The following is a 20,348-nucleotide window of genomic DNA, read 5'->3' on the forward strand; positions in this document are numbered from 1 at the left end:
AGCAGGCAGAGTACAAAAGGGAAGCAGAGCTGAAGGGCTGTGTCTGCTCTGCTGTTTATGTTGATGGACCTCTGCTTAGATACTCCAGGATCTCTATGGGACTTTGGACTTTCAACATGTGGATTGACCCTGGACTGGGGACTTCACACACTGACTGACTGCCTGGTAGGCCAGGACTTCAGGGCATGTTCCTGTCTACATGTAGATGTGATGCTGGCTGTTTCCACATCTTTTTCCCATGGGAGGGCACATGGAGGTTTAGATATTTTAAACAAGTGATAGAAAATGAAACACCACTTGTGGCCTGGTGAAAAAGTGCTCCTGCACCTTTAACATTTTTCTAGGGCAGGGAAATCTATCAGGTGTAGTCACATAAGCTGCACCTATGAATTTCCCTCTCTTCTGCAACTCTTAAAGGTGCAGGAGACTTTCCCCTTTTTTGCATCTGGCCACACTACTGCTTCCTCATCTTTCCCTACCTCAAACGTTGTGTAGAATGGCCAAAGGCACTCAGTGTTGTGCTGCAGCAGTTTCTCATATACAGTGGTTGTGAGGCTTGGGTATAAGCAGTTTATAGAAGTCACATTTCCTTAAAAGGATAAGCAAGAGAGCATTTTAGAGTTAGAGTTGCCAGCTTTTCATTTGATCTTAGCTGCTGTGCTTTGAACAGCAGCACTATTTGCAGACATTAGTTATCCATGTATTGTGAAGGTTTCATTTGCTGATTTTTGCAGATCAATCTGCTTCTTAAAGATGCAACAGCAAGTCAAACTCTTTCAGGGTGGCCTGATACAAAAGATGACAGGACTTTAGCACCTGTAATGCAGGCTACAGTGGCTGAAATTCAACCAGTAAATTTTGCTCAACCAGTAAATGTGTAGGCATCCTGTCCTCTTGCATCTGGCCACCTTAATCTATTCTACTTCCTTTTCTTCTCACTTCCTTTCTGATCAGTTGGAAGGAAACCCTGTTTAGAATATTGGTTTTAACACCCACCCATACCTCTTTCATACTCTACTCATATTTTGCTATTCTTTCTGTGGGAATCTATATGGTAAGCTGGTGTGTGTTCAATGACATGTGACACTGACATTTTAAGCCTTTTGAGATCTTCAAAGTGTAATGGGGTAAAAGTGTTGGTGGTCATGAGAATCCATTCTTGGACATCTTAACTAGAAATATTTTGCCCATTGTGAAGGAGTGAGCCAAGGTGAACTCCTTACCTGGCAACCAGACTCTTTAAGACAGCCCTTTGTGTGTGTCTGTCGTGTGTCTGTCATTCTGAGCTGCTGAGACAGGGCCTTGTTTTATTTTTATAGCTTTAGGGCAGCTTGGAAATGTTTCTGGAATGCCTATGGCTTGACGGGCACTGGTGACATTCCTTGTTATGTGCTCAAATGTCAATTATTTATCATCACCCTCAAGTGGCCTGGTCATGCAGCCTGATGAGAAGGTTGGATTCTTTGTTTTGTTCTCCTCTGATAGATTGGACTTGGAAGGAGAGTGAGTTTTTTGGGTTGCTTGGTAAAAGCATAAAGTACTGTCCCTGTGGACTAGGTGAGATGAGATATATGGATGGATGCCCAGAGGTACTATTTAAGGTGAACGTAGGTGGAGGCAAGAGGATTTCATGAATGGGGAGGGCAATATTTCCAGCAAGACTGGGGTGGGGAAGCAGCAGTGTATTTTCAGAGCATTTGTCATGAGGCATGCAATCCTAACTTCACCTACCTGGAAGTAAGCCCCACATTGAATTCAGTGTGAGTACTTACTTCTGAGTGGACATCGTTAAGATGATGCTGTTGGTTAATAACAAAGTCATTGAGACAAGCCAAAGAGCCACTATATTGGCATTCCTACTGGCCCATTTGATCATTTATAAGTCTATTCTAAAAGCACTAGAGCAATCAAAAGAACTTTTCCATGAGAAGCTTAGAAAATAAAACAGCCTCTGAGAGTTGGGGGTGCTGCATAAGAGGGGAACACCACAGAAAAGACCCTGTCTCTACACCCCACCTGCCAAATGTCTGAATGTGGAGGCACCCAGATCTGAACCTCAGAAAACTATCATAAAGTAAGGGCAAGGTCATATAAGAGCAGACTCAAGCCATTTAAAACTTCATAGGTCAGAACCAGCACTTTTAATTGCCCGGGGGGGGGGGAGCAGGAACTAGTCAAAGACTTGCTACTCAGAGCAGCAGTTCCCAGTACTGCATTCTGAAAGTTTCAGAGTAGGTTTACAGTAGCATCACAGTAATGTAACCTGAATGTTCCTTAAATACAGATATTGTTTTGTGTGAATGAGGCCACTCCACATGATACTCTGATAATACAGAAGCCCAGTTTGTATAACTCTTATTTGCTTCCCTCCTCTTCTTTTTCTGATGGAGAGAAATAGTGTGGACCAGACTTCTGTGTGACAAACCCCTGTGGCCCACTTGATACATCTGTACGGGGAAGTGCTGCTTACTTATCACTTACTATACTGTTTCAGCCAAGTCCCTGGCAAATGCATGAACTGGGACTAATTCTGTGTTTGTTATCACATGCAAGCAGTTAGAATAAAATGCATGCTCACTGAATACAAGAACAGAAAGGAGCCTGCAATCTTTAAGCCATCCAATGAGCTTGATGGCAGGCTGACTGTGTTTCCTATGACAGCAATTCCTGTTTCCACCCAAAGCCCAATGAGAATATAACTAAGATGTAACCTGCTTGTTAGAAAGTTTGATCACCCCAAATTCTTTCCTGTTGTCTTTTTAATCACTGTTAGCTGTTGGAGTTTCTGACTGTAGTCCAGCTCAAAGGTCTTTTATTTGCTTTTGAAGCAAAAACGTGCCAATACACCCAGACTCTGCTATCTTGTTTTTACTTCTCACGCTGTCTATCTGCTGGGGTCATTGCTTTCCCTCATCCCCATCCATCACTTATAATCCATTCCTGACTTGTCAGGCAAAAGGATGAAATTAAAACGTGTAAGCAGGAATGAAGATACTGGTTGAAGAGAAGTGGCCACTCTCTTTTTGGTGCAAAGATTAAGCAATTGTCGCCTCCTGAAGATTTCACAGGTTGTTACAGGGAATTATATTGATGCAAGAAAACCCAAAACGCTGTGGATCAAAATAAAAATGTGAAGTCTGATTTTTGGTAGACCTAAAAAATCTTTCTTATAGATTTGTTTCAATTGACTTCTTATCAAATATGCAAAGTCAATTTATGTTTAGTTGTATATTTCTAACTGGTAATTGCTTGCCAGCTATTCCACCCGAGGTTGGCACCCTTAGTGGACTTAAGGCTCACTGAACACAACCTCTTAGCAGAGTAAAGTCAGTACAATTTTTACTCCTGAAGCAGGGAGCTGACACCATCAGGGCGATGACAAGTTTATTTAATAGCAAAGAAGAATTTACATCAAGTTAAACGTGCATCCAACTAATGTGGGCAGGAACCTGCATTCAAAGAAATAGAAGAGAAATGGAGAACGAGAAAGTCCTCTTGTCTTGATTTGGATGATACCACATTGTCTTAAGACACAGCCCCACAAAAAGTCAGTCTGCACCCTTCATTATCTACTTGGCCATAGCCAAGTACATAGCCAACTACATAGCCAAAGGTTCCATTCTCACTGCAGCCCATCCCTACCTGCAGTAGTGGATGACAGGGTGGGGCAGCAGTGCTCACCTGACTGCATCACTGCTACATACTGTTACGGAGAGAGTTGAGGTTGGCTTAGTGCAAATGCACCAGTGGGAGCACCAGATTGGCTCTGCTGGTGCATTTGCACCACACTGCAAAGAGGGTGAGAGTAAGGTGACCCAATCTTAAATTAGACACCTTCCATGTCCTATGCCCTCATGTACCCCAAAAGGATGTGCCCTTATTCTGACCCCCAAGGAACGCACGCAGGAGGGGCAAATATGTCCCCAGCTAATGCTGTAGGAGCAACATTATGAAGTTCAAATTCTTGAAATGAAAAATACACTGAAGAAATTTTCAGTCAAATAATTTAACAGGCTTTGGTATTCTAGTTTGAAAAAAATATGTAAATATGGAAATGGGTATGAGCATTTAGTTTGACATATTTTTATAAAAAGTTTTTTTTAAAAAACCCCAGTAACGCTAATACAAAATTGGCATGCATATTTCTGCTACCATAAATAACCTTGAATACAATTTGAATATAATTTACATATGATATAAATGTGATGTAATTTAGTTCTAGATTGCTTAACCTTTATCATTTAAAACCTAAACTCGCATAGATTTTATTTCACAATAGCATGTTGTGCTTCACTTCTCTGAATCCTAAATTTGACCTTATAGTTTTGATCACAGGATCCCATCTCTTCAGAGTTCCCTAATATCTGCTGAATTTTTTAAAGAGTGCCAGGAATTTGATAGTGGCAAGCCAATCTGGCACACCCACACCCCAAGCACCTGTTCAGCCCTGACCTGGCCGCCACTTTGTCCCTCCCCCTCCAGGTAAGCAGCCACAACACTACTACCAAGAGACTATTGTTGTATATTTTCCCCACTGTGGGAGCCACTCTTGCCTAAATCCAGTTTTTAGTTGCTGTAAGCTTAGTAAGGTTATCAACAGTCCTCTTCTGGTATCAATAAATAACAATGTAATGGGATTTGCAGGAGGAAAATATCTGGAAAAATGAGACTTTTTAAGCAGTAAGGCTGTTATGACAAAGAGAACAATTCCCATTTGTTCTACCAGTGTGAAGCATCCACAAGGAACACAATGTGTATTCATCACCCAACTGTTAAAATAAATATATATTTTTAAATCCATGGTAAGGATAGATTGATAGAAAAGGGAGAATGAATGAATGAATGGTTTATTACAAGGAATAATTTTATTACAAGGGTTTATTGCAATGTCCTTTGACTGAAAGGTAGCATATAAAGAAACAGTAACATAACATTATGGGCACAGACCAATAAAATTAAATACCCAACTAAAATTGTACAACGTGTTAAAACAAATCTTTATATTTGATAGGAACGTGCCTGACACTTCATAGGCCAGGGGTTGCCTATCTTGTGGGGCAAACCAAGGCCACACCATGGAATGGCTACAATGGAATGCTTCTTTCAAGCCTAATTTCAATGGGCAGAGAGGAAGAGGAGGGGGGACCCTGTGGGAACTAAGGAAGGCCTTTGTAGGGATATGTGTATCCAGGGGCACCACGTTGGTGACCCTGATGTAGATCTGCCTAGAATGATCTTAAGCTTCAGGTCCAGCAATTTGCCACCTACCATGATGCTCCAATTGTTGTTTTCCTACTTCCCTATTTGCAACGATTCCTTTCACTCCTTTTTAATCTCTCCCACTCCTGACAATGACTGACACATTTCCACATGGCCACTGAGCTGTTGCTAATGCATGTGCTCATTCTTTCTCCTCCCATTTCTCTTTCCAAAACAAGCTTTTGCCTTCATTACTACTTTGATGGCTGACAACCCCTGCAGGGCAGATAGGGAGATTGCTGGGAGATCTTGACCCGTCATTAAGAATGCTACAGGAAATCGGTTTTTGTTGCTTTCTCAAAGTATATCTTTTTATTTCTCCCCCCTCCTTTCCACACCCACCCTATAATTCTTCTAGAAGTAGAGCTGAGTAGTCAAATCATGGATCATTGGTTTTAATGGCTGCTTAAACTGTGGGATTTGTGACGAGAGAGATACATTTTTATGGCCGCCTCAATTTGGTGGATCTTCCATAGCCTGGATATTCAAGGGCTTTAGGGGGTGCGTGTGGAATGAATGAGGATATGGTGACAGTGTCTCCCATCAGCCTCAGCCAGCATGGCCAATGGGAGCTGCAGTCTGAAGGGGGCGGGAGGCTGTTTTTCCACAGCATTCATTTGCGTGTAGAGGTTCATGTATCTCCCTGTACTTGGAGTGTTTTACTCACTAAATTGTTACAATATCTCAATAGTAAATGAATTGTCTGAAAACGGATTTATTAAATCGTATGACAGTGTAAAGACCAGCACATTTATGGTGGCGTAATCCTACTTCGTCAAACACAAGAAGTCTTGGTGACTGTGAACGAGCTCAGAAAATGTCTGTGAACACGTGAATAGTCTATACTATATCTTTACACCTTATGACTGGCAGCTGAAGTGTACATGGACTCCACTGGCAAGTTTCCTTTCAGCTCACTTCATCAGAAGTGCAACACTTTTCAGTGCAGTAAGTTTACGTGGCAATTCATTTATACATGCAAGTCATCTGTTGATGTTATCAGTCTAGTTATGAAGAGAAATGGCAACAAAGATTATACTGATCTCAGGAGCAGATATGAGCTTCAGGGGCTCATAATGTTCACCTCAAAGAAGTGAGCACTATGAGGCCATGAATTAAAATCTGAGTCAGAGAAAAATCCCTGGTTTACTAACCCAGCTCCCATTCTTAATTCCTCTTACCACCTAGGAGGAAATCTCACACATATTTCTGTACAGTACGGTAGCTTTGAGGTTCTCCACATTACAAGACATTCTGTTAAGCAGGCAGGATCTAAACATGGGTTTGCAGTGGAATGCTGAAATACGGGATTCTTTGCATAGTGTGCAAATTGTTTCCCTTGTGGTGGAGCAGCCACACAACTGAACTTAAAGCAGAAGCTGTGGGTGAAAGAGTCTATCCTGAAACGGATGTTTTAATGTTAGCTACCAAAAGTTAAGCTAAAAATGAACTGAAAAAGAAATTTTGTATTCTTAGGGCACCAATGAGTTATGACCAAATACATCATTATGCTGATTATTATGTGAACTAAAAGTCAAAGTAGACATGATCAGTATCCTGTGACTCTGCTTCTCAGCTCAATTTTTTTATATATATAGTAAGCTAGAAGTAGAAGTTTGAGGGAGGGGAGAAGAGAAGTCAGTTTTTCTACCAAAAGCCTCGGCCTTCAAGTGGACCATTAGTAGGTTCTGTGCTGTGGTGCAGAGTGTTTGCCAGATCTACTTCCTCTGCTGAGTTTACATTCCTTCAGATTTCAGGAGGTCAGTGGCCACATTTCAAAAGATGGGTATGTGTACATATATTGGCAGTATGCAGCAAAGTCAAAGCATTCCTTTAATGGGAACAATGGGACAGGAGTGCTTCCTGAGGTAATACATGGGGGTTGACAATATTTTTCTCCCTCTCGCAAAAAGTTGAAAGTTGGAAGATTCAGGACAGGCAAAGTACTTCTCCACACAGCACATAGTTAAATTATGGAAGTCACTCACACAGAAGGCAGTGGTGGCCACCAACTTGGATGGCTTTAAAAGAGGATAAGACAAATTCATGGAGGATAAGGTTATCAGGTAGCCATGCTGTCTATGTTCTGCCTCCACTGCTAGAGGCAGTATTTGTCTGATTTCCAGTTGCTGGGAATGACAAGTGGGAATAGTGCTATTGAGTTCAGGTCCTGTTTGCTGGTTTTCCAAAGGCAAGTGATTGGCCACTGTGAGAACAGGATGCTGGGCTACATTGGGCCACTGGCCTAATCCAGCAGGGTTCTTTTTATGTTCCGTATGTGCTCTGCCATTGAGCTATGGTCCCTCTCCAAAATTCATTCTCCCTCTCTCTCTCTCTCTCTCTCTCTCTCTCTCTCTCTCTCTCTTTCCCTCTCTCCCTGCCTCATATTGAGTCTGGCCATTGGTCCGCCTAGCTCATTAGGGTATTCTCTGTTTGGAGATGGCTCAAGTGGAGGTCTTTTCCAGTCCTCTTACTACTGCTTCACTAGCCTGCTCCCCCTCAGTGGAGATGCTGGAACCTCCTGTGCATAAGACATGTGCTCCACCAATGCTCTATGACCTCCTCAAAAGACTTTTGTCCTTGAAAAGTGCTATAGATTCTGTTAATAATTAAAAATGTCTCCTGATTTGTGCCTCGAGTGGTACAGTACTTGAGATTTCTATTGTAAATCCATGCCCGGTTGAATTACAGATCAAAACACATGGGTAGCTATAATTACAGGCTTGCTGATGCTGAAGTAATTCATCTGATTTCAGAAAAGTCAGGCCAAGATGAGGATAATACCCAGGCTGTATTTAAGACCACAGATTGCCACAACTTCCATATGTCAATGACTCAGTGAATAATGTGGAGATCAAGGTGGCCTATTTAAATTTACCTTAACCTTTTCTTCTGTGGGACTGCAGGAGAAGAGTAATTGACTTAATTAAGCTTTAATCTTGGGAAATGTTGCTCTACGTTTAGGCTTCACCACAGCCTTTTTGAACATAAATGAGGCAAGAATTCAAAAACTAAGACTCAATAGGGTATTAAAATTGATTGCCTATTAATCAGAATATCCACATTAGCACAAGTGGTCCAGTTCATTACTCAATAAGAGTCATTCCACTTTCAGGTCAGATTGTGTTCCTTGGCTCACAATAATTTCCCGAAACAATTTGTTAGGGAAAGTTTTCCCATTTCTAATGAAGCATGTTATTACTATGGGACATCCTCAAAAGTTTCAATGGATTTTGTGTCAGGCTCTGAATGTACGTAGATTGAGGCATAATTATTTCAATTGTTGCATATCTCTCCATCCATAAACCTAGTAGTGGTGACCTGCAAACGGAGTTAGTTAATGGAACAATCCAAGGCAGAGGGAAGGGGGAACTTGATGAGAGCACAGAAGTGCAAAAATCTGTGCCTTCAAAGAGTATTTTTTGTACACCATCCCTCTCTCCGAGCAGTGCAAGATTCCAAGGATTCTAGGCACCTACCCAGGGTTCAGTTTCCTTGGAATCAGTGAGAGTGGAGACAGTGGTGTCCTTATGATATATGGTTTATTTACACATATATACAGCCTGAGTCTATGATGGAGGGTCTCACAGCATCAGCACCCCAGAAGATATTGCTTCTCTCATAGCCACACCCTTGGATTCAAGCAGAAATTAAGCATGGCTCTCACTCTCAGGCCTATTTCTAGCCCAGCTCTCGCACAACTCTCTGCTATTGACCTTCTCACTACTAGCCAGGTGCGGCAGAGGACACACCCATTTGCCCTCTGGTACAATGCCATTTTCTTTCTTATACTATGCTTAGGGGCCATTATGGCTCTGGCCTGCCTAGTTCAAGAATGGAATCCTTCATCAGATTTCAACCCTTGCTGGATCCAGGAATTAGAAAGGACTCATACAGCCTAATCACCTTCCCCCAGCTCACATCAGTATTGACAATGGTGTAATATTGACCAGATATGAGTTTTGCAATACATGTCAAGATGACTGTTATTTGGGATTGCCTCTTGGAAGTCAATAAATGCCAACCATAGCAGACTAAGAATTATTTGTGAATATGTAGAACAATATACAGAGAGGAGTTTAACAGAATATCAGAGGTCACAAATGCAGAATGTATTCTGATTGGGAGTGTGTGCTGCCATAGAAGAGTAGAGTGAAGAGTAGCCATCACCTGCGGCTCTAACCATCACACTGGTTATGCTTTTGGTTTGTAGCACCTTCCTCATCACTAGCTAATCCACCCTGACTCTTTCCTGCTCTTCAAATAGCTGTACATGCAGTATTCTCCCCCCAGCCAGATTTCAAATAGCTACACTTTCTGCCTTTTGAAAAGCTGCTTGTGAAACTGGGATGATCTTCTGACTCCACACTCCATTAGATGTGAGGGGCTACTAGCAAAAACGAAAGTGTCAAATCTCCATGTGCACAGAGATGTACACATTGCCCCTTTTGGAACGAATTCTAGTCACTTAAATCCACACATTCCATGACATACCAATCTTGGACCCCACAGAAATAACTGTAAAAGCATCCTTTAAGAACACCTCATGAAACTGCCTAACTTCTATTTTCAATGAGTCCCACATTTTGGGAATTCAGTTGTGACAGACTGTTCTCTCTCTCTTTTAAAGACCATTGCTTATATGGAAAAATCTGTTCACTTTCCCCCTTTCATCTGCCACCTAATACCAATTAAGTACTCTGAATTGCTCTAGGTGATTTCCTAAATTCCTGGTCAAAGGTGTGAAATATAAATTCTCAAATTATTAGCATGAAGAATGGAACCTCTTGTTAGTATACACTCTGTGATTGGCTTTTCACCAATCAGACCCTGCCTTTGTCATATTGTATGATGTTGATGGATTCATGTCCCGAGGAGAAATGGAACTGATGGGTTAGGCTTTTTTGTAAAAGGAAGACATATAGGTGAGTTGGAGTTAATTTAGCCTCAGCTCTGAATATGAATGTTTGAAAACCACCTAAGTGTACTATGGGTGAAATCATGGAACAAAACAACTTTGTGTGTCCTCTATCCTTGTACATTCAGTTCCAAGTGATATTATTTCCTAATAATAAACTTATCTTTATCAATTGCATTAATGTGCCTATGGTTGAAAACTGTGAGCTTAAGTGCTCTGCTGCACTAAATGTTGCTGGTAAATTGATGGTTTGGTTTTATGTGATAGGAACTGAAACTTCCCCAAATGCCTAAAGGGTAGAAAGGATTGGATGAATTATGAATTAATTGTTTGGGTGGTGGCAGCTGTTGACTACACTTTTTTTCGGGTGGGGGGCAGATTTTTTAAATATTTAAACTGGGAACCAGCTGTAGATGTCAGTCTGAAAGTGGTTAATAATCTCCTACTTGGCCCCAACTCCTTGCCTAGGACACACACACACACACACACACGGTGCACATGGTTCCTGACAGATTCTAGTGTTACGAATTAAATCTGTGACTTGAAAAACTTCCTATGGCTGCACCAGAGTTTCTAAATAGTTTTCCAGCCTGGGCTGGGAGATTGGTTCTTCATCTGCCATTCCACCTTTCCTCAAAGGAGTACATGAAAGCAGACGTGTTTCTTCCTCCCTCTCCATTTTAGTCTCACAACCACCCTGTGAAGTATATTAGGCTGAGATGATTGGTCCAAGGTCACCCAGGGGGCATTGTGGCTGAGTGGGATTTTGAACACTGGTCTCCTAGGATGCAGTCTGACATCACACCATACTAGCTCTCGTTTGATGGCTGCAGCCTGGGCCTTGTTCTTTGCCTGACCCCGTCCTGTTCACCCCTCTTCTGCGAAGTTTGAGGCATGATGGGAAGGAGACCAACCACACAAAGCCTTTAGAACTACCTTAAACAGGACAGGAAGGCATCTTTTCATTTTGAAAACTGCTGCACAGTCACAAAAGTGTTGAGAAAGATAGTAATGGAGGGGGGAATACACATTTTGAAGAATGACTGGTTTGCAAAAGGGAGGTATGCAGCCTTTACTCAAGGAATGGAAATTGTAAATGAAGCATTATTATGTTAGGCCAGTCATGGTTATTCAGTCTAATTAAGATGGATTACTTTAATAATCGTTCAGGGCTCTATTCAGAGCAGCATTACAAACTATTTCTGTGAAATTTCCATGTAGGCGTTTAAAAGGCACAAGAACAAGGGAGCTGGGCATTTCTCCCCAAGTTTGAATCTTGGCACAGATTTGTGAAACCATGATTGAATTTTGGAGGAACAAAAGCAGCTGTTTTTTCTACCTATACAAACATGAATATAGGCAATCTGAATCAAATAAAAGATGGCTTCTTACATGTGGAAAAAGAGAATATCAGTGTTGTTGGGATGTGTGTTTATTTATTTATCATATTTATGAGAGATGCCTTATAAAATAAATTTCTCTAGGCATTGTGCAAATAAAAAGACAATAGAAATGTAACGAAAACACCCCTGTACTATAAAACTGCAAGAAACAAGAGACATCCAGCATAAAAACACAACCAGCACAGAATCAAAACTGCCATCGGATACATACGTTAAAGCTCTAGGGATCTAAAATCAGTTTTGAAAAGCTCTTAACCTGGTCTTGAAAAAGACAGTAATGTGGGCACCAGGAAATTTTTCCCAGGAGAGCGTTCCGTAGCTGAGGAGTGGGGTGACAACCGATAAGAAAGCAGCTTTCTCCTGTGATGTCTCTCTGAATTTCACATTGAGACAGCTTACGGAGAAGGGCCTTTGTAGATGACCTTATGGTTTGCTTACCAAGCGCAGGAGGAGGTGCTCCATTAAGTATCAAGGTTTCAAACTGAATAAGGCTCTCTAGGTCAAAGCTAGTCTCTTGAATGGAGCCTGGAAACATCAGAAGCTGATGCAGATAAGCATGATGTGCTCCAGTTAACACCCTCACTGCCATATTTTGCACCAGCTGAGGTTTCTAGATCACCTTCAAAGGCAGCTCCATATTAGATGACATATTGCTATCATAAAAGCATAAGAAGAGCCTGCTGGATCAGGCCCATGGTCCCATCTAGTCCAGCATCAGGTTCTCAGTGGCCAACCAGAAGTTGGTGGGAAACCCATAAGCAAGACTTGAGCACAGCCATAGCTGGTCTTCAGAATCATTTCTGCCTCTGACCGTGGAGGCACAGCATAACTGTCACGGCTAACCTTTCACCTAACCTTTCCTCCTATTAGCATTATAACTCTACATATTGGTAAAAAATGATTTGCCCACAGAGATGAAAATAAGCTGCTACTCTAGGGAGAACTTGAGTTGTTTTGTAGGAGGTTGTCCCCTACCCTATCATGAGTTGTTTGTCTGAAAGCATGTGGGATAAAAGTAGGGAGAGGGCAGTGGGGCACATGCAAGTTCCACGACCAATGTCTCTGTGTGGGCTTGTTCCACTTCATACCTTCCGGAAGGGAGAGTCTAATCATGTTTGGGGAGTGCAGTTAGAATCCTCCTCACAACCCTGATAACGCCACTGAATATGCTCAGAATCCCCCTTCAGACATTCAGACCTTCCCTCTCCATGCATTGTGCAAAGGGATATGTGTGGTGGGGCTTGCATGTCTGCCGTGTCCCCTCCCCATTCTTACCTGCATGCTCTCAGATAAATGCCTACACAGGGCTTGCATGATATTCTATTCTGCATCTACCTCTCCAGTGATTAATCATGGTGTGGAGTTTTGTTCTGATGTCAACATTCATTATTTCCATGCATGCATACTAAACCTCCCCCCCCCCCCCCGATTCTACAGCCCCATGAATAACACATTGGGTCTGGGTGGGGAAATCTCTTATGGCTACAACCACTAAGAACCCATGAAGTTGATTCTCCAGGGTTTCCCATTCTGAGAGAGAAGTTGGATGAGTCACCCAATCAGCATGCAGAACTGCTGTTTTCCCATGCAGTGTGAGATTGCCAGGTGAATGAAATGGGGGGCGGGAAGAAGAGTTACAGGGGGAGGCAGAAAGTCACAAGAAAGAGAGGAGCAGCATGTATGCTAGGAGGCAAAGCTGGAGAATGATGGACACATAATAGGCTTGCTGGCAAATACTCATTTAGGATCCATTAGAGGCGTAAATGCAATATAGCATGGAGGTTGCAATTTGAGTTGCTCCCGAAGGGGCTGTGTCAGATGCAGCTACATTTCCAAGGGGGAAAAATATGAGCCACCAGGAGTTTTCTTTAGCACTTGGGGTGTTTTTATTAAAAACTCTAGTTTTGCAGTTTCATAAATTGCCGAAGGGGAAAAAGCCATCCAGGAAATGGCATTTATTTCTTGCCAGCCTGAAAAGAAGCAGGCTCAGCGTTGGAGCTGCTGTAATAAAACCACTTTAAAATCCTTTTAATGTAGCAGAAAGAATTAAAGGCTGAGGCCTGCCCTCATGTCCATAGGTGACTGCTTAAAGCAGGCTGTGTACGCATTACCGCTGACTCCAGCTCTAGCACACTCCCACCACCAGTGTTTTAAACCACATATGCCACACTTCATCTGTATCCTGCAGTTTCTTGAGAAATATTCCAGTTTGATGTGCTTCCCCTCAAACTAGCTTCCATCTGAATTGAAAACTTAATCCATAGTGAGCACATTTCAGACAGCCATTTGCACATCCACAGATAATAGCACATGCACAGATAACAGCTTCAGTGAATTAGGGTTTGGTGTGGGATAACAAATCCACTAATGAACATTGGATGAAGATATGCCCACCCTGTCTGGTCTATACTGCAATGTAAGAATGCGACTTGAAACACAGCAGGGGAGAAACAACCTTGCCAAGGCAGGCCACGCTTATTAAACTGGTGAGCAGAAAATCACATTTGCTGATGTTGCTTAGGGTGAAAGGGCATGAAGCACAAATACAATGATAGATTCTGTTCCATTGGTGCCAATTAGAAAGAGGTTGCATTTGTCAATGTGACTGTACTTGCTTGGCATTCCGGAAATAGAAACAGTGAAATTTGTGGCTTCGCCTTCCTTGGGCTGCAAAATAAACAGAACACATTCCTAAGAAGTCTCAATGAGTCTCTTGCTTTAGGATGCTATCCCATATCCTAGTTCACTGGGCCACCATGGTGCTACTGCCTTCTTCTACCCACAGTGGCAATAGCCGAATGCAGTGATGGCCAAACTTGGCTCTCCAGCTGTTTTGGGACTACAATTCCCACCATCCCTGGCCACTGGTCCTGTTAGCTAGGGATGATAGGAGTTGTAGTCCCAAAACATCTGGAGGGCCCATTTTGGGGGATGCCTGGCCTAGTGCATCTTGCGGTACCATTTCCTCCTGGAAAGAACCCTTCAGATTAATAAACTGGATCATCTGTAAAAAAAATACATAATGTTGTTGTTAAACAGCTCAGAGCAATGTTAAACAATAGCCTTGCTATAAAACTGGAGACTGACAACAGTTTTCAGAGAGCAGAAAGTTTTATAAGCCCTTTTCAGTAATCCTCACAACAGCACTGTAAGGAGGAGTGATATAGATGATGCTGCTGTTTCAAATCATTGATGAAATGGACTCTCCTCCACTCTAGCTTATGACACAATAAACCTGTTTCTGAGGTGCCACAAGTTTGCTTTGTTGCAGCATATTATAATGGCTACCCCTTTGAAATACCGCTCATATGATCTACATAGCACCTTTGGTCAGATGAGAGTGGGCAGGAAAATGAATGTATACACCAGGAGCAATGATGGCTGCATCATAGCACTTTCCACATCCGAAAGAAGTCCCCAGCCTGACTTTGTTCCTGGAGATGGATGCTAGAAAAAGAACATCTTTTCAAAATGAGAGAGCAAAACACATTGTTTTGCACCAAGCGCGCTGACAAAATTATTTGTAAAGTCAAAGCATCTTTTTTAGTGACACAAGTTGAACTTGAGCACATGCTTAAATGCTCTGCTGCGTCCCAAGCAAAGACTTTTTAATACCAGAGAACATGATAGGAGGGTAAATTAAGAGATTATGTCTCATGAACCTCCTGGTGAGATGATCGGCTTTGAATCCTGCCAAAATATTCATGCTAAATGCCAAGTTTCATAGGAAGTTTAGGGGTAAAATTAAAATGCCAGTCTTCAAAGCTTTGTTGCCAGCATGGGTCTAAATGCTTTGCAAATGTAATTAAACTGTGGCAGGAGCTTTGATGCCTTGCCTCATCTTCACACAGACCAAGGAGGCCCACGAAAGCTGGAGCGTTTGGAAGGAGACTATCAAGAAGCAGGCAAAATCAAAGGTGAATTCTGCTGGAGTTTCCTGGCTAATAAAATTTCTGCTGTAATGTGCTCAGTGGTGGAACAATAATTTTATGTATGTAGAGTTGTGAGGAGGGGTATCTAAATTCTTGAGTTTCCACATTAATCCCCCACCCCACAGAAACACTGCCTACAAAAATGACTTCCATGATGCTTTTTCACCAGTGGCGTAGCGTGGGTTGTCAGAACCCGGGGCAAGGCAAGTAATTTGCACCCCTAACCCGTGGATTTGCGCCCCCTAACCCGTGGATTTGCGCCCCCTAACCCTAACCCCCAGATGTTGCGCCCGGTGCGGCCGGCCCCCCCTGCACCCCCACGCTACGCCACTGTTTTTCACTGAACATTTTTGAAACAGATCTTAATGACAGGTGGGGAAACCTTTAGGCGTTAGGGAGAAACAAATGGTCATTGTCTTCATGCATTACCTAATCCTTCCATAATGATACATGTTTATAAAATTTGTCACTTTCCGACTGGAAGATTAGCTACCATTGCAAAGGAGCGGGAAAGAGAGAGAGCAGTTGCAAAACTGCTGCGCTCTGCACTGTTCTTTCCCAATGCAATACAAAATATCGCTCCACCTCCAGCTGTGTTAAAAGGTAAAGGGAACCCTGACCATTAGGTCCAGTCGTGACCGACTCTGGGGTTGTAGTGCTCATCTCACTTTATTGGCCGAGGGAGCCGGCGTACAGCTTCCGGGTCATGTGGCCAGCATGACTAAGCCGCTTCTGGCGAACGAGAGCAGCGCACGGAAACGCCGTTTACCTTCCCGCTGGAGCGGTACCTGTTTATCTACTTGCACCTTGACGTGCTTTCAAACTGCTAGGTTGGCAGGAGCTGGGACCGAGCAATGGGAGCTCACCCTGTCGAGGGGATTTGATTTGAACCGCTGACCTTCAGATCGGCAAGGCAAGTCCTAGGCTCTGTGGTTTAACCCACAGCACTACCTGCATCCAGCTGTGTTAGAGAGGCAAAAAGAGGCACTTCCCCAGTTCCCATTGTGTAGCCCAGTGTTGGAGCAGCAGCAGTCCTCGAGTGAAGCAACTACCTCCAATGGCAGATTCTGGGGGGGGGGGGGGGACAGCAGCAGCAGCAAACCTTCTGGCTATTTCTCCTGAATATCCTGGTTATTCCCCTCCATTGGAGATAAAAGCTGTGTCATGCACCCCTCATGCCCTTCCATTCTCAGTGATTGAATTGCCATGCCAATCAATTTTTCTGTACATGGAACTGGGGGAGGGTACCGTCCTTTCCTTTGCCTCAAGCATCAGATGTTTTGGGACAGTTTTGAGCTTGTTGGAAGAGGAATTTATTCTCATTTCTATTGTGTTGAATTGGACAAAAGGGTGAGTTCTTTTTCTTTTCTTTTTTCTTTGGATGCCTGATTTCTATGTGTAAACTCATCATAAGAGAGATAATCTCACTGTATTTATTTTATGCTAAATTAGTCATGATCTTTGTTTGTGAAAACAAAGAAATTAAAGGTGCGATGCACTTTTGAGTTCTTTCTATTCCATTACTCTCGATTCTATCCTGATACTGTGACTAAAGCAGAAAGTTTCCTAGAAGCAAACTGGATTTAGTTTATCAAAGAACTCTTAATGGATTAAGCAGTATGACGTGCACTGCTCGAACATATTATATCCGTTTCATACTGAAATTGGGCTGGAAATGTTTTGAAGTTTCCAGAAGCAGATGTTCTGCATTTAGCAATGAAACATTTGTTTACTTCATTCCTCATTCACTTTGTGCTTTGTTTGTTTGCTGACAATGGTTCCGTTTGAAGTTCCATACATCATTCATTGGTTGATTCTTCTCACGTCACAAATAAGGGAGTTACAATTGAAATCCCAAATGCTAAATTATCAAAATGTTGCATATTTAGGAGACGTCATTATCCCCTTCCTTACATGGCTTTATTCAATTCTCTATCCTCATATTTCTTTCCTCACTTCTGTGCCTCGGTGGCCACATCAAAGTCCCCTGTGGCTGCATGTGCTTGGTCCATTGCATATGTAGTCAAATCAACCTAAATCCTATTGTTTCTGACAATTTTTACAATCTGGTTAATCTCTCTTACTTTCTCTCCAGGCTTGCCTCAATCAAATACCACATACAGTGGTACCTTGGGTTACATATGCTTCAAGTTACATACGCTTCAGGTTACAGACTCTGCTAACCCAGAAATAGTACCTCGGGTTAAGAACTTTGCTTCAGGATGAGAACAGAAATCGTGCTCCGGCGGTGCGGCAGCAGCGGGAAGCCGCATTAGCTAAAGTGGTGCTTCAGGTGAAGAACGGACCTCCGGAACGAATTAAGTACTTAACCCGAGGTGCCACTGTACAGCTAAAAGCTGTTGAAAGGTGGGAAAACAGCTCCAAAATAATAAATAATTTGGGTGTGGCTTTTGTATTTTCCTTGAAGGCTCAGATGATCATGACTAAAAAAGGGACATTGGATGCTATACTTAAAAAATAAATAAATCTTGGTGACTTGATTGACAATTCTGACTTGTTCTGGCCTAAAGACATATCTGGTCCATAAGGAGGAAACAATAGAATCTTACCCCCAGGTCGGACTAAGTGTGGATTGGCCTGAGAAGATGCTTTGCAATCAAAACCCAAAGGACAGTAGCATGAGTTGGTCTGATTGGCCATACATTTTGAGAGAGCTCTTTTATATCAGCTTGTCTACTAGTCTGTATCTGCATTGAGTTTGGAATTGTTTCTAAGTATGAAATTGTTTCAATTGTTGATGTTTTTTATTGCTAAACAACTTCAAGATGTTTTATAGGAAGCAATCTATCAATGGAAATAAATAAATAACTGGAAATATTTTTATGCTTCTTCATTGAAAATTCTCGGGACAACTTTTTGTAATAGTACACAACAGAAGGTGTGTGCATTCTTTTATAAAATGAATGAAAAGCAAAGTAAATGCCTGCCTCCATTCATTTTTCTGATTTCTTTCTTTGCGGAATGTATGAAACTACAGAAATTGATGGGAGAAAGGAGCATCCTTCTATTTCATTTCTCGAAGAATTCCTGATACTGACAAGACACTGATGGAAGAGAAAATCCATTCTGTCTGCATTTTAATAAGAAAACACCTGCAAAATTATCATTTAAAATTTGTCCTTCACTAATTTTGTGATGCAATTCTCTGACAATGTGTATATGTGTGTGTGTGCGCGCACACACACACACACTTGCACCCATGAAGACGTGCATGAAAATGTAAAGATTGGTAAAAATAACATGCAAAAATACATTAGGGAAAATTGCTTACACAGATGTGTCAAGCTGCATGCAAAAATGTGTGCCGTAGGAGAAATTCTCACAAAAATCATTTCACAAAATGCTCTCACAAGTCGTTATGGCAATGTAGAGAACTGAATTTAGGACTGAAAAAGATAAGAGAAGGAGCAAAACTTAAACTGACCATTTGCCCGTCCATACAAAAGACCTTGCATTGCTTTGCAGACTGATACAGATAGTTACATCCATCTGTAGGGAGGGGAGGAACTTGGAGGGCTCTGAAAGAAATAACCCAGTAACCCTATTCACTTGCCTAAACCCCATGCAATTGTTAGGGCTCTAAATCACAGGAAAGGCCTATTTGAATACAGCAGGCACTTAATGGCAGACATAGATCAGCCTTCAGTGTGTGTGTGTGTGTGTGTGTGTGTGTGTGTGTGTGTGTGTAGCTACAAGAACAACAAAAGGGATATGCAGGAGGGATAGGACCCAAATGGACCCACCTGTGCTGTTCCCCTGGCATGATGCCAGTGGGAAGAGAATGACTAAATGTGGCTACAAAACCTGTCCAATCTGAAACATAAAGCAGTGGGAAACTTAGAGGATACCACTTCTCTTTCTCTCTTTAAAAAAAGTATCAAAATGGGAACCCTTTATCCAATCTGTCTATAAAAGGTAAAAGGTAAAGGGACCCCTGACCGTTAAGTCCAGTTGCGGACAACTCTGGGGCTGCAGCGCTCCTCTTGTTCTATAGGCCGAGGGAGCAGACATTTGTCTGCAGACAGCTTCCGGGTCATGTGGCCAGCATGACTAAGCCGCTTCCGGCGAACCAGAGCAGCGCACGGATACGCCACTTACCTTCCCGCCGGAGCGGTACCTATCTACTTGCACTTTGATGTGCTTTTGAACTGCTAGGTTGGCAGGAGCTTGGACTGAGCAATGGAAGCTCACCCCATTGCGGGGATTCGAACCGCTGACCTTCTGATCAGCAAGCCCTAGGCTCTGTGGTTTTGCATCATATGCCACAGGTGGTAGCCCTCTAAAAGAGTTTTGGAAAACAAAACATCTTCTATCAAAAACCCCTGTTCCGTCCCCCAAAGCTTGTTTGTAAGTGAAGTTTAAAAAGGGAATTCATTTTTACTTACAGCTGGGTTAATGTTATTTTCTGTTCATCAAAGACTGATTAAGCTTCACCAGGCTTGATAGATTCCCCCCACCCCACCCCAATTCACACATAAGTACTTGAAGGTTCCACAGGGAGCACATTGTATCTTGCCTGATTTCCCTCAGCTTTGACATGGCTGCCATAGCAGTGACACAGCCTCTCCACAGAGTTGCCTTTGACACTTTTTCATCTGGGCTGTTGCTCTTCGATGGCATCTCCGCAGAACAGCCTTGATGTGGCAGGGTTGTTGTTGTGTTTGGTTTCATTTTCAGACCCAGAAATCCTATCTCTGTGGATTTACTTCACTTTTCTTTTTTTTGACGTTTCTTCAGCTACCATTTTTATCCCTTCAGCTGCTTCTCTCTAGACTCGCCCTGATGCTGGCACAACAATTCTGGCTGTTTGTTCAA

This window comes from Podarcis raffonei, chromosome 1 (genome assembly GCF_027172205.1).
Source record: "Podarcis raffonei isolate rPodRaf1 chromosome 1, rPodRaf1.pri, whole genome shotgun sequence".
NCBI classification, from domain to species: Eukaryota; Metazoa; Chordata; class Lepidosauria; order Squamata; family Lacertidae; genus Podarcis; species Podarcis raffonei.